We start from the raw sequence: 13,269 nt of genomic DNA on the forward strand, positions 1-13,269 counted from the left end.
CGTTCGTACCTCACTTCCATCTTAATTGTCAGGGCAGGATCAGTTCTGTGCAGCACCCAAGAGCCTGCAATCCTGACTTGAAATTATGTCATCTGATCCAATATTTACTGCTAAAACCTTCATGCAATTGCCAAGTGGAGTGTGATAACAAAAGTGGCACGATATTTTGGTGGTGCGTGTTAACTCTCTACAACTTTTCAGTCCCTTCACACACACAGAGACTTAGCAGAAATATCATACTTTATTGTGGTACAATTTAGGATATGAGGAAAATGGATCCTAATCTTTATTTTTACCTGTTACCTTAATTAGACAATTTCAACACCTCTTGAATGCAGACATTAAAGCTCTTTAGGCATAGTAAGGATGCCAAAGGCCTTGGAAATCCAGATATTCTGAGAGAAGAATGAATGTGATAAAGGGCAAAAATGTCAAGGTTCTTTCAAAGCGTGATTCACTGCTGAAAGCAGCTATGCAAAAATATCACTTTCTTAAATAATGGCTCTGGCTTTTGTTCATACTCGGGATTGTGTCTGCAGCAACAGAAATGTCTAAAGTCTTTTTCCTGAAAAACAAAGCAAACTGGATTACATGCCCACTTGTGCATCAACTGTGCTCCATTTTGAAGGACTGAATTCTCAGGGAGGCTCTGAGATAAAATAAACAAGGAAACCCATCACTGAATTTTAGTATGAACATTTTTCAGATTGTTGTGTCTGGATCTCTGCCAAGTTTCAGCCCTATAATAAATTAATTCCAACCCACACAAAAGAGAAGGGGAGGGGGGGGGAAACCCCACAAACAATTCCTACGAGACAAAAACACTGGGCAATTTTTATGGGGAAACAAGTGGCCAAGAATAATTTATTGGAAAAGTAATTATCTAAAGAGAGAGTGGGCTCTTCTCTCTAATTGGAAAGAATAACATTTTCCAGCCTTACTAAACACAATATAGGAGGAGCATCAGCATTTTGCTTCACCAACGTGGTTAAATCGAATATAAGTTAAGGTGTTGCTTTCCTCTTGTTTTATTTCTCCTTACACCCAATACTGCAATTGAGCCCACTTCCCTCTCTCTGTGGCAAAATCTAATCTGGTTGCCACAGGACCTGTGAAATTCATGGAGGTGATGAGCCAGGGTCTGCTTTCTGCATTGAATGTCTGGCTTTATTGAATCTCTAGTCACCCTCAGATAATAAATATTTCATATGTTGGACAGGTGAAAGGTTTCATTCAGCTGCAGATCTGCTTCCAAGGCAACCGATTCCTGCCATTTGAACAGTTTAAACATGTCGAAAACAAAGCTTGCTTTCTGATTTTCTCCTCTATGATTTTATGTGTAAAGCATTATCCATCTCCCTCCTGTCCCTCCTACAAACAGATACAGAAAAGCCAATAGCATTAACAAGTAATTCTAAACAATTTATAACCTAAATGTATTCTCTCTTCCAGTCAAGATGGGATGAAAAATGCCATTTCGTTTTACAAGCATAGAATAAATACCTAGAGATATGAAATTGCCCGAGTTAGCATCTTTCAATACTCTGTACACAAAAAATATATGCAACCACAGTACTACATTATGCTTTACAGTATGTTTCTCCATTATGATGGGTGTTTCCTCAATACCATTGTCCAGTAATTCTGTTATAGAATCGGGGGGAGGTTTTGGACAGGGGGCAGTACCCCAGGTCTTTCTCGGAGAAAAGTTACCGGGAAGATCGTTAGCAAAATGTCTTCAACCGCATCCCATTTCTGCCAATGTCAGTGCTTGTGACAGATCTTCTGGAATATGTCTGCTGTATCCTTTACATCTTGCAGCTGAACAAGCTCTTCTAATGTATAGCTTTGCTCATTCTTCCTCTGCACATTTCCAAGCGTAATGGGCAGCTGCCCTCCCTCCTCTTCTCAAGCCCTCCCCACGTCTGGGCTTTCTGACTCGTGCTGTGCTCCATGCCCAACTCTAGACCAATGCCTGCATCCGCGGCTGATGATAACTTCAACAAGCGCTCCTCTTTCCTGCCTGCTGCATCAGTTGTGATGAAAGGAGAAATCTAGTGGAGCAGTGGTGAAATTCTGGTAGGCAGACTCCAAGAAAAGGGATTTTCTACCATCTCATATCAAGCTCAGAGACATTATTACTTGCGTCTGACCTTCTGCATGGACATCCCCTTAATGCAATTATGGCGGAATGGTGGCATTTCTCCAGGAGGCACGCAGCTGTTTTAGGAAATAAGGTGGAGAATACATCTTGGGGTGAGATTGATGGGTTTTAGGTATTCTGATGGAGATCCATGCATAGGTGGCGTATTTAATCTCTCTGTCCTCTCTTTCTGCTTACTGTACGGGTGCTTTGCAGTGATGCTCTATTTGGGGGCTAGAAGGCGGTTCTAGATCCGTTCAGAAAGACTGACGTGACATGCACAACTGCTGGTTTGGGCTTAGGGGGGAGATGGAAAGTGGGTAGAGTTTGTGCTAGGCGTCTTTGTGCCTGGTAGCTCTGTGGCCAATCCCCTTATTAGAAACAATTAAACTATATCTGACCTTGCAGCCCTCTCCCTCCCGTTCCCAGGCGTACAGATTTTAGCCAGCAGGTCTCTGGTTAACCCCTCCTCGCTGTTGTTTATTTCCTGCCACTCCGCAGACACACCACTGAGCATTAAGTATGTGAACTCAAAGACGCTCCCTCTCTCCCGTACAGTCTTAATAGCAAACAGTCACGAGACGGGCTTCTCCAGGCAGAATTATTTCTACCTAAGAAATATAGGCATCAGGAGTATGCCCTTTCTCTCACCCTTTTCAGATTGCATTAAAAGCATCCACTTCAAGAAACTACAACTGTGTTTATTGGAGTGTTGAATTTGGAAGTAGTGCCAGGATCCCTGCCACGGCACGCTTGAACCGTGAAACCCAGGTCAGTTCCATTTTTTGGTTTTCATGTACTGGCACAGCGCTGCAGCGGTTTGAGCTTCCAGGTCTCTGTGGGAGCAATACTTCTTTTAACATGCAGAAAACATCATATTTGATTTTATAACCTTACCTCTTGTTTTTTCTTTTTTTTTACTACTAAACCAAAATGTCAGGGTGGCATGTCAGTAAACACAATGTGTTCAAAAAGGATCATGCTGACAGGCTCGAAAACTAAGTGCTGTCTTTTAAACAGGCAGGAACAGCTCAGATTTTCCTTCCTGCCCACCAGGCTATCCCTGGACTTGAGGGGACAGCTGTGCTTAATCTGCCTTTTGCTCTGTCACTGTGACTGCTGGCTGTTGCACTATATAACTCGCTCTCGGGCTATGGGAGGATAACAAGTTTCAATCACTGTTCACTGAGGTTGACTTTGTGACTCAAAGGCTACTGACTCAATAACCCCTTAGTTTTGTCAGTGAATCAACCCCTTCTCTCTCTTACAACTTTCTATGGTATTAGGGATTTTGTGGGATTGTCATCTTGCTAGAAAGAAAGGTGCTGGGGTGGCTATTGCACTGTCTGCAATTGAGGGGTGTTACTGTGGTGGCCTGGGGTACTTTCTGAGAAGGCTGTTTCTGCTAAAAAGTCTACTTTAGGTCTCAGACTCCAAATTTCACCCAAACTGAGTTTGCATTTCTGAAATTTCATGTGTGTAGTCTTTCACTGCAGGGTGGATTTGCACAGGGACAATCATAGGTAGCAAGATTTGGTTCCTGCAATGTTTGTTCCCCCCAAATGTATGCTGGACGACTCTATGTGAAGGCACAGGACTGTTTGTCTGCTTATTGGGAAAACATCTGGAGGCAGCAACACTTTGTGCAAGGAAATTCCTTGGCATTTGACTGTGGTGTGGATCTGGCTTCCCTTTAATTTCTGTCCCCGGATCCCCACTGGCTGTACGCTTTGATGTTGCTGGAGTGCTCTGGGAGTAAGTGTTCCTCCCAGTGAAAGTTATGCTGCTGTCATTTTTTTATGTTTCATACAATGGGTGAAGAATAATCTGGAATACACCCAAACATGGGCTTTTCATCACCAAGAAACCTGCAGTTAGAGGCATTGTGCCCTTCGGTCACCAAATAAGAGTCAGGAGAGTAAATACCGTGTCCAGCCCCAAGTCTTCTCCGGCTCTTCTGTGGTACCTCGAGTTACTCAGCTTCGAAGCACATTTCCCTTCTTTTCAACTTTTCTGTCTTTGTGCATTTGTTCCTTGTCTAATTATTTTAGGTCAAGTCTGCAACAGCTGAACAGAATACAGTAAAGGTAACGCTCTGTGATCTTCCTGCAGCAGGAAAATCTGTACGAAAAGATAAATATCTTTTTTAGGTATTATATTTATTGAAGACAATGGGAAGATAAGTTTTGAGTGACTGAAAATTTTGTAACCGCACCATTAATGTTTAATTACTATTGGCAGCCAAGAAGTGCCTTTCTGGATTAACCAGACACTCTGCTTCGGGGATATGCATAGGTGGCAGAAAGTGATAAAGCTGGTAAAACCGCACTTCTGGGAACATGTAATGGGATCTTTCCTGTGATATGCAAATTATGCTGCCAAGTTGCTGTATAAACAATTCATGGGAGAAGTGGTGAGAGGTAGTTAAATAGCTGGATCACATATCAAAGATAAAATCATCACTGGGAATGGAAAAATGTGTTAAAAGAGTGGGTTTGCTTTTAAAAATAAATAAATAATAATTAAAAAATCTTTGCCCAAAGCATGTAGTTGCACTAAAGAGTAAACAGCAAATGATTTATCGCAATTGTTGCAGTTCAGAGTAAATGAGCGTTTAGGAAACCAGTGTGCATAGAGTTTGTAAAAAACAAGACCTTTTCTAGTAGAAGTAACCTAGCCAATAATGGTACTTTTTTTTTTTTTTTTAACTGAGAAAAAGGATTACTTCACAAACGTTAGTTTGGTTACTTTTCAGGCAGAAGACATGCACTGCTTACTTTTCAGTGATAAAACCAATCCTGCCATTTCTATTCTAAGCATAAGCAATGATCTCAGGCAGCCCAGCAAAACATATTTCAGGGTCATGTACAGCCACAGATCAATGAGTGTGAGCAAACCTTATTGACACCAGCAGAAGCTGGGCTCACGGCTCCAGTCTGGGTTTCCACTTTTTGTATTTTCTACTGTATGAGTAAAGGATTCCAGCTAATAGCACTCCTCCAATAAATCAAAGATTACTCTTTCACAAAGGGTATCGAAGCCCTCATTGACATTGTGTCCGACTGCATTGTTTTTCCACAGAAGTCAATCCCTGTAGCACTTGTTTTCCCTCAGCCTTTTCCTCTCTCTGCTGTTCGTTTAGGATCTGATGTGGCTCAGCTGAAGCCAACTGAGAAGCCTCTGATTAAATTCAGTGGGCGCTGGATCATCTGCCAGAGTCCCAAAGGGCCAGCAGCAGAAAAATTAAGAAGATAGCAGGGAATATTAAAGCATCGTGAAGCAAGGGAAATATTTTTGGCCTGTGACTGTCTTTTGTTTTGCTGTGTAATAGGAATGATACTCTAGATAGAGTTGTACCATCGGAATAAACGGATCCTGCATTCAACGAATGCATCAGATTCTGTTCTATGTTTAATCACCCGCAAAAACTGTGTCAGATGCTCTTCCACCAGGAACAATATCTCCTAATTAACTGTAATTAAGGTATATTATAACAACAGGATGTGAAACTAGATGGATCTGTCTCTTGACATTTCAAATTTGGGTATTTTTTTTCCGCCAAGTCTCTTAATATGCTTCAATTAATGATAACAGAGGCCAGGCCATTCTCAGTGATGGATCTGCATACGTGAATCTTAGTACCACTGAGATGAGGTGGAGCATGAATCTTTCCACCATTAAAGCCCTCTTAGAAACATGCATGGACCACAAGTAAGCTGAATTTGCTGGCCCAGGTATTGATTACTAGGAAGCTAAAGGTCAAAGCTTGATTGTCTTGTCCTGGAAAGTGCAAAAACTGTGCCGGAGATGACAGGAAAATCTGGTACCTTGTCTACAGGTTCTTCAGAGGTTCTGTAGCCATGCGTAGCAGGTATGGCAGCTCTTTCCATGCACTGAGAAACCATATGAAGCTGTTTTATTCATGCACTATTCGAACAAGCAAATTTTAAACTTGAGTGCCCAATAAAGGGGTTTGATTATCATCTAGAAAATTATTGCTTCACATCTGAACTGTGGCATATATCAAGTCTTCACCAACTGATAAGAATTTGGAGAGCTAATCGGTAGTAAAGCTTCGGTATAGTCTTTGTATAGATAGCGTACCAATTAAGACTTTTTAAACTATTCCTGAATGAAAGGAAATTGCCAACTTAAAAGAGAGAATTTTGTAGCTCAAGCGTTTCTGGCCATATAATTAAACTGAATATGCTGCTCCCTTGCCCCTAGCCACAGTTGTCCTAAAGAAGATTAACACCACTGAATTTCTACCAAGGCTGAAATCTTGTTTGTACCCCGAAATACGGACTAACACAACGATGTGCTACAACTCCATCTGGCAACTCCTCCCAAACTTGGTGATGCTTCACCATGCGCCAGTGATGCACTTTGCAGTGTCACCAACCCGTGGGACTTGAGGAGGAGTTCACTGTTTCAAAGATGAGCATAGATGAAACTGGGTTTCTGCAGTGTTTGCTATGGTGTGTAGATATTTGCCTGAAGTAATCTATTAGATGTCATAAAGCATATGCAATCAGAAGGTCTTGTGTAAAACACTGGGGAAAAAAAGATGAAAAGCATATCTCCCATGCTATTCCACTGAGCAGCTCTATTATGATCAGGTGTTAATTTAAGTGATCTACTATACCTGTGATTGCACAATATAATCATGTTCCTGGGATAATTTTTTTTTGTCATTTATTTTTAGCTCCCTCAGTTCCCTGTAACTTCCTACAGAGAATATTTCATAGGTTTATTTGAATTGTGTTTCCAGGCACAATTGTGTTTCGAAGTAAATCAGTTATCTGACTGAGAAATGGCATGATTACAAACTTTTAGTTTTCTTTTAAGATACCAGTAAACATTTTTTTTAAAGTCTCATATTTTGTTTGCAGCTTATGTGCCCATACTCGCTTGATCACATGCAGGAAATATTTTTGTACACTGCTGCTATGCATGACTAAGAAAGGAACTGTAGATAGAACAAGATGAGATACAGGCTGTAATTTACACCTGACACAGTGTGAATTTCATTGCGAGTCCTTTTAAAGGAAACTTGTTATTTTCTCCACATTCAGATAGACAACAATTCCGTAAGAAATTATGATGATTGTATTTTTTTGTTTGTTCTACTCTGCTTTGGTTTTGATTTTTACTAGGAAAAAAAAAAAATATTCCTTGACCTAATGCAATCCTGTGTTATCTGCAGAGCCAGGTCATGGTCCTGTGATGCTGGACATAGCCCATAAGCAGAGAACAGCCGGACTAGGCAAGATTAATAAAGTGTGGGATAAAGAAAGTATTATCACACCATTTCATGGGTGGGGGATCAAGGCATAGACAGTTTAAATTACTTGCCCAAGGTCTATTGCAGGGCTACAGGAGGAACAGGAATCTCCTGGTTCCCCAGCCAGTTGCTTTTCCATTTGTAGAGAACTGAAGACCCCTTATTTGTTTTGGCTGAACTGCTATTTTGGATAGTTTGGAAGACATTTAGAGATAGAAGGGGCCTATTATTCCTTCCTACTGAAAGAAATATTAGCAGGCAATTAAAAGAACAATAAATGGGACCCATTCAATCTGCTCCACTTGCTGTTGCTCTGAGCTTCAGGCGAGAAGGTACATAGAGGTCATTTAACCTGACCAGTTATATATCACAGGCCACTAGTGTCACCCGGGCACTCTTAAATTTAACCATGTATTTTAGACAGAAATACACCGGTCTCACAAAGTGTTTTATATTCAGACTGTAAATTCAAAGGACAGGGCTTTGTTCTCTACATGTATCTGCATTGCACCTCCTGTAGTATTACCTGGATAAACAAGGGCAGTTCATACTCCTGTCAGTTTAGTCCCTTGCCTCATCACAAATATTTTGATTCATTCGATACCCTGGAGCTTAAAAGAGCAAAGAAACCACTAACAACGTGAGCAGAGATGGTGCTGCGGAGGCACGGACGCTGACCCTGGACCCCGTTCTCCCTCCTGGGTGCCAGAAAAGCTCCGTGCTGATACAGGGGAGGTATCGAGCCGTGGCCGTTGAATTCCATCGGGGCGAGCTGAGGGAAACCGCTGCAGCCCAGTGCCCTCTACGTGGGCTACGTCCTCTGCACAGCCAAGGGGTGAAGTCAAGATTTAGTCCCAGGAGAGCGTGGTACAGAAGTTTGCCAGATGACAATATAAACAAACAAGTCAAAAGCCATCAGTTACCATATTCATAGCTACAGGCCAAATGCTTTATTCATAATGTTGCAGTGAAAGTATTAACATTGCATTTGTTTAAAAAGTAACTAGAATGCCATTTGTGACCCTTATAATACAAATGTAAAGCAGTGCTCTGCTGGTTTACACTGGTTACGTTCTGCTTTATATTTTCCAGAGGGCCAATTTGCAAGGATTTTTACTGCAGTAACAACTGCTATTTATGAATATAAGTAACTAATTTACCAAAGTTTCGCACAGTGACTTCACGGCTTCTGCTTCACAGTTAAAGGTTCTGCAAATCTTCTGGTCTTGTTGTTGACTTTGGGTTGTTTCTGATTGTATCTTGAAGCCTGGAAATACTGTATTACAGTAAAGTAAATACATTATTCTGTTATTGCCCTTGTTATTAGAAAATATTTATACAGTGCAGTAAATTTACATTGAACTTTACCAACATAGATAAAGGCAAATTCTCTGCCCTGAAGAGCTTATAATTCAAATAAGACAAACAAACCTACACCACTTTGGAAAATGGTGGGTGAAAGGATTATTAACTACATGAGAGGGGTGGAGGGCCTGCCTGAGGAGAGAGGGGGATGCTATCATCATCAGTGTTCCTAATTTCCCATCGCAGTAGCATCTTAAAAGTCTCCAAAGGGACGAAAGCCTGGCTGCGCGAGGTGTTTTGCAGAAGCTCGGCAGGAGGGTGGCCTTGCCCCTGGATCTCAGAGCATCGCTGGCTCAGTGACATCCCTGCCCGGGGGGGTCCTGGCTAAATCCAGCATCAGTCCAATTACAGCACAAGGAGCGCCGGGGCTCGAGTAGGTTTTAGTTCTGCCTGAGGGAAAATCCACGTGATTTCCTGCCCTGAAGAATGAGAATTGAAATTGGAGAAAGCAAATGCACATACAAGAAAGCGTTTCAGGGGAAGGGGAGTGGAAGGGTTGTTGGCTGGGTAGAGGTACAGCAGGACCACCTGGAGGGAAGGAGGGCTTTTAGCATCATTATATTCGCCATGATCTGCAGCTCAAACCTCCTCTGCCCTGACCCCCTGACAGCTAGTTACAAGGGAGAAGCCTTGAAATAATTTTTCTTGCCCGATCATAGTTAATGCGCAGTAACTGCTATTCTCCTGATCTCACCTTGTGTTAAATCCAGCATTGCTTCTCCCTCAATGGAAGAGAAAGAAGGTGTCCAAGTGTCCTGTGAAGAAGACCACACCCACAGAGTATGTGATATTCCTAAATTTGCAGCCCTACAGTAACTTGTTTGTGATTCCATACACAACCGTTCAGAAAACAGACACAATTCCTGGCCCTGTTTAGTGACTTAATTCAGCCTCTGCTGAAATCTAAATGGGTATGACGGAGCACAAAGAGCCTGGAAGCTCTGCTCCGTCCTGTGGGAGGTGGGAAATCTTCTTTGTTCCCCTCATTTACCCACAGCAAACAACTTGGGAAAAGGGAAAGGACAGCAGGGAAACTCCCTGTAGCTGTCCTCGCTTCCTAATCAAAATAAGATGCTGCCCCCAAGCATGGCATGAAGGATAAAGAAAACCAGTACCAGGCTGGGCAAGGCTGATGGGCAGAAGTAGAGGACTGTGGTAGCTGAGAGGGGTCTACACTGACCTTTAAAGTGGGAGCTGCAAGGAGCAAGGGAGTTAAGTGTCTGGTAAAGAAATGGGGCTGAGGAGATGGGATTCATTTGGAAGTAGGAAGAAAAGGTCCGGGATGAATTCTCTCTCCAGAGACCAGGCAGATGTAGGGCATCACAGTTGTAGGAAATGTGTTTGAGTGGGCAGCTCCCGTTGTCAAACACTAATAGTCATATGTTGGCATATTCACTGGGGATGGGCAGGGAAAAAAAAAAAAAGAGAAAGCAAACCATCTCTCTCTAAATAGCCATATGTATCTATATTTGGGGACATTCTCATGAGTTATTGCAAACTGACTCATGATTTCTGTTCTCATGAGGTTTGCTGGGCTGGAGTTATCAGGCAGGCAAAGGACAGGAGTGGGAGCTGAGTCCCTCGGGACCGAGTGTCTTGCTGGGATTCATATGGGATGCAGGTACCCGAGCGGTGGTCAGTCTCCCAAGGCACAATTCGCTCAGCCCAGCTCATCTCATGCCACGGGCGTCTGACAAAGCAGATGTCGGTATCCAAACCTGCAGTGTAGATTCCTTGCCAGAGAAGTGAGAAGTGAACCTCCAAGGTGAGGGAAGGGGTCTGAAATAGGCTGTCAGAAGTATCTGGTTCTCCCCATTGGCAACGAGGGTGGCAGAAAAGCTCAAGCGTAGACATCTGTGTTGGCAGAGGTTAGGTGAGATGAATCCCTCCCTCCCCTAATAAACAGCACAGAATAACAAACGATACTGTCTTGGCTGTGAAGAGATATTTGGATGAGGGAATGGCCCATGGCAGACTAAGGCAAGAAATGTGCCTCTGTTGTAGGGGGAAGCGTGGAGTCAATGGATGGAAACGAAAAAAATACGAAGAAAGCCAAGGAAGAGTATTGTGAGGTAAATGGAGAAGAACAGGAGATATACTAAGAGGAATGGAAAAAATACAAGATAAATGAGACCAGGGAGCTCACTACCTATTTAGAGCTTGTAGCTGGAGAAAAGATCCTGAGTGTGATGTGCTAAGAGGGGATGGCAGCTTTCGGAGTGAGGACAGATGTAAGTCGATAGAAGAGATACTGAGTTTTTCTCGTAAGCAGAATTTATTACCAGAAACCTTGAATTAAAACAAACAAAACAAGCCTAAACCTCTTTTCCAGAGTTTCACTTAGCAGCTGTCACTGAGAGAATACTTGATGGTCTTGTATAAAATTTTGATCAATATGACTTTAGATCGCTTCAGTACTCTGCAAAAAAGTGCTCTGCAGATCACTCAGGCACTTAACCAAGGACACTTAGATGTCACCTCTTGTCACAATTTGGTCCAATGATAAAAGTGTGTTTTAAAAATATGAAAATAGTTTGATTGACAAGGATTTTTTTTTTCCCCCATGAATCTCTGCCTGAAAAGACAGGCTGCTTTAACTCCAGGACTTCAATTATACAGGCTTTGAAGGAGAAGAAAAATGATAATGAATGCATTTTAGAAACTTCTAAAAAGTTACTTAAAATAGATTTTCCATACATAATGTTGCCATGTGAAACTCAACTGTCTCCTGGTCTTCTGGGGCTAGAAGAGAGCAGTCTGTGTTCATTTGGAAATTCAATAACGAGGCTCCCCTGCCTCTGATGGACTGTATGATACTGTCCCCAGGGCTCTGCCACAGACAGGGCTTACCCGTCAAGCTGTTCACTTTTTCAGGAGGTGGCATGGGAGTGATTTCACTTTAGGTTAGCCAGGAAGCTAAAATGCTTTTTCTGGAAGCGTGTCCCAGCTTGCTTTGGTCTTTTTTTTTCCTTTTTCTTCATTTGTTTTCCTTAAAAAAAAAACAAAACCAAGCAAACCAACCCTTTGTATTGCAGCTGCTTGAGGCAGCTCTAGTAAACATGAGGTAAGGACGTTGTACGGTAGAGTGGGAGAAGATATTTGATAAGTGCAATGCATTTATATAGGTGTTCTCTCAAGCCCAGCTACATAAGAAATAGCATGTATAGCCCACTTAGAATGACTGGCCTGGGTACCTTATGGCATCAAGGAGGCATTCCAGCACCTCTCACTTCAGTATTCAGCCTTCTGATAAAAGTTGCTGAAATCTGTTTGGTCAAGACCTGCTTTGAGTGCTTTCTCTGTTATCTGAAATACAGCGGTGTGGGATGTCACGTTTCTAAAGCTGTCAGCAGCCTGTAGAAAACAGTGTGATACAAGGCCTACTTGTCTAAAATACTGCTGTAAGTAATTACAAGATTTCAGAATATTTTTTTTCTTCTCAAATATAAATTCTTAAAATGCAGAAATTTGAAGGGAGGATTGTCCTAATTTAGGCAGTAAGCCACTGCCCTCTTAAATGGGAAGCAAGTGATTCACAATTGCAAGCCGTCTTGGCAAAGTGAAAAATGGAGACACAGTCATCAATTCACAACAGCATTTTGTGTTCAAGGAATAATCAGACCTGTTTTTATCAAGGCTGCGCTGCATTGCTAGCCTGCAAAGTTGCTCTTTTATTTTTTCCCTTTCAGATGATTTTGGAACTGCATATGCTTTTTCAATAACTAAGCTGGACTTCTATAATGCTTTGCTTAATGTGCCTCAAGATTCTGTTATTTATAGACTTCAGCATATTCAGACTGCAGCTGCTAAAATACACACAAAAGAAAAAGCGCATTTGTAACCTGTTAAGACTTTGCTCTGAGATGCCAGTGAAGTTCGGGATTTAACATGAAATATTACCGGGTGACCTTTCAAGGAGCATCGCAAGAGAACACCTGTTTATCTTGAAGACCTTTGTTTTGTTGTGGTTTTTTTTTCCCCACTGTTGAAATCTTCCAGTGTTCTGCTTTCCGAGGGAAATCTGGCCTTTGTGTGTACCATGTGTTATCTTCAAGAAGTGCTGGGGCAGAGGATTTAAGTAATGCAGCATCTCAAATGAGCAATTCTTCCAGAAAATGTGTTTTGTGCAAATTGGCTTTGTTAAATTTAGAAGGAAACTGTAAATATATTGTGATTTTTCTCTAAGTTGTCTTAGTCCTATCAGTATAGCCAAGATTTACTCATTAACTGTTTTTCAGTGAAAATTGGTGGAAAGGATCATCTGTAGCTATGCAAAACCCTACATATTCAGTATACGTAGTGAGAAGTGAAATCTCTTAATGCTGTAGCATATGTGTTATGATTTTATAAGATGACAATGTAGTTTTTTAATGGCATAATCTAGAATAAGCAAAGGTGTTATAATAATTCATTCATAAGACAAAAAAGCAGAAGAATTATGTAAGTGAACAGATAACCAGAGCTCCCATTTAGGCTC

At 41.8% G+C, this 13,269-nt stretch overlaps 1 protein-coding gene across 1 annotated transcript in view; it reads left to right on the plus strand.

Annotated features, from left to right (window-relative positions):
• The first annotated feature begins 2,697 nt into the window (after positions 1-2,697).
• Positions 2,698-13,269, plus strand: part of ENOX1 (ecto-NOX disulfide-thiol exchanger 1) — a 153,215-nt gene continuing 142,643 nt past the window's right edge. The window contains exon 1 of the mRNA XM_010583421.1: positions 2,698-2,914. The gene's annotated coding sequence lies outside the window, so the exon portion shown is untranslated. The remainder of the gene's footprint in view (positions 2,915-13,269) is intronic.

The sequence above is a fragment of the Haliaeetus leucocephalus genome, unplaced genomic scaffold, assembly GCF_000737465.1.
Source record: "Haliaeetus leucocephalus isolate CR32 unplaced genomic scaffold, Haliaeetus_leucocephalus-4.0 Scaffold897, whole genome shotgun sequence".
Taxonomy (NCBI): domain Eukaryota; kingdom Metazoa; phylum Chordata; class Aves; order Accipitriformes; family Accipitridae; genus Haliaeetus; species Haliaeetus leucocephalus.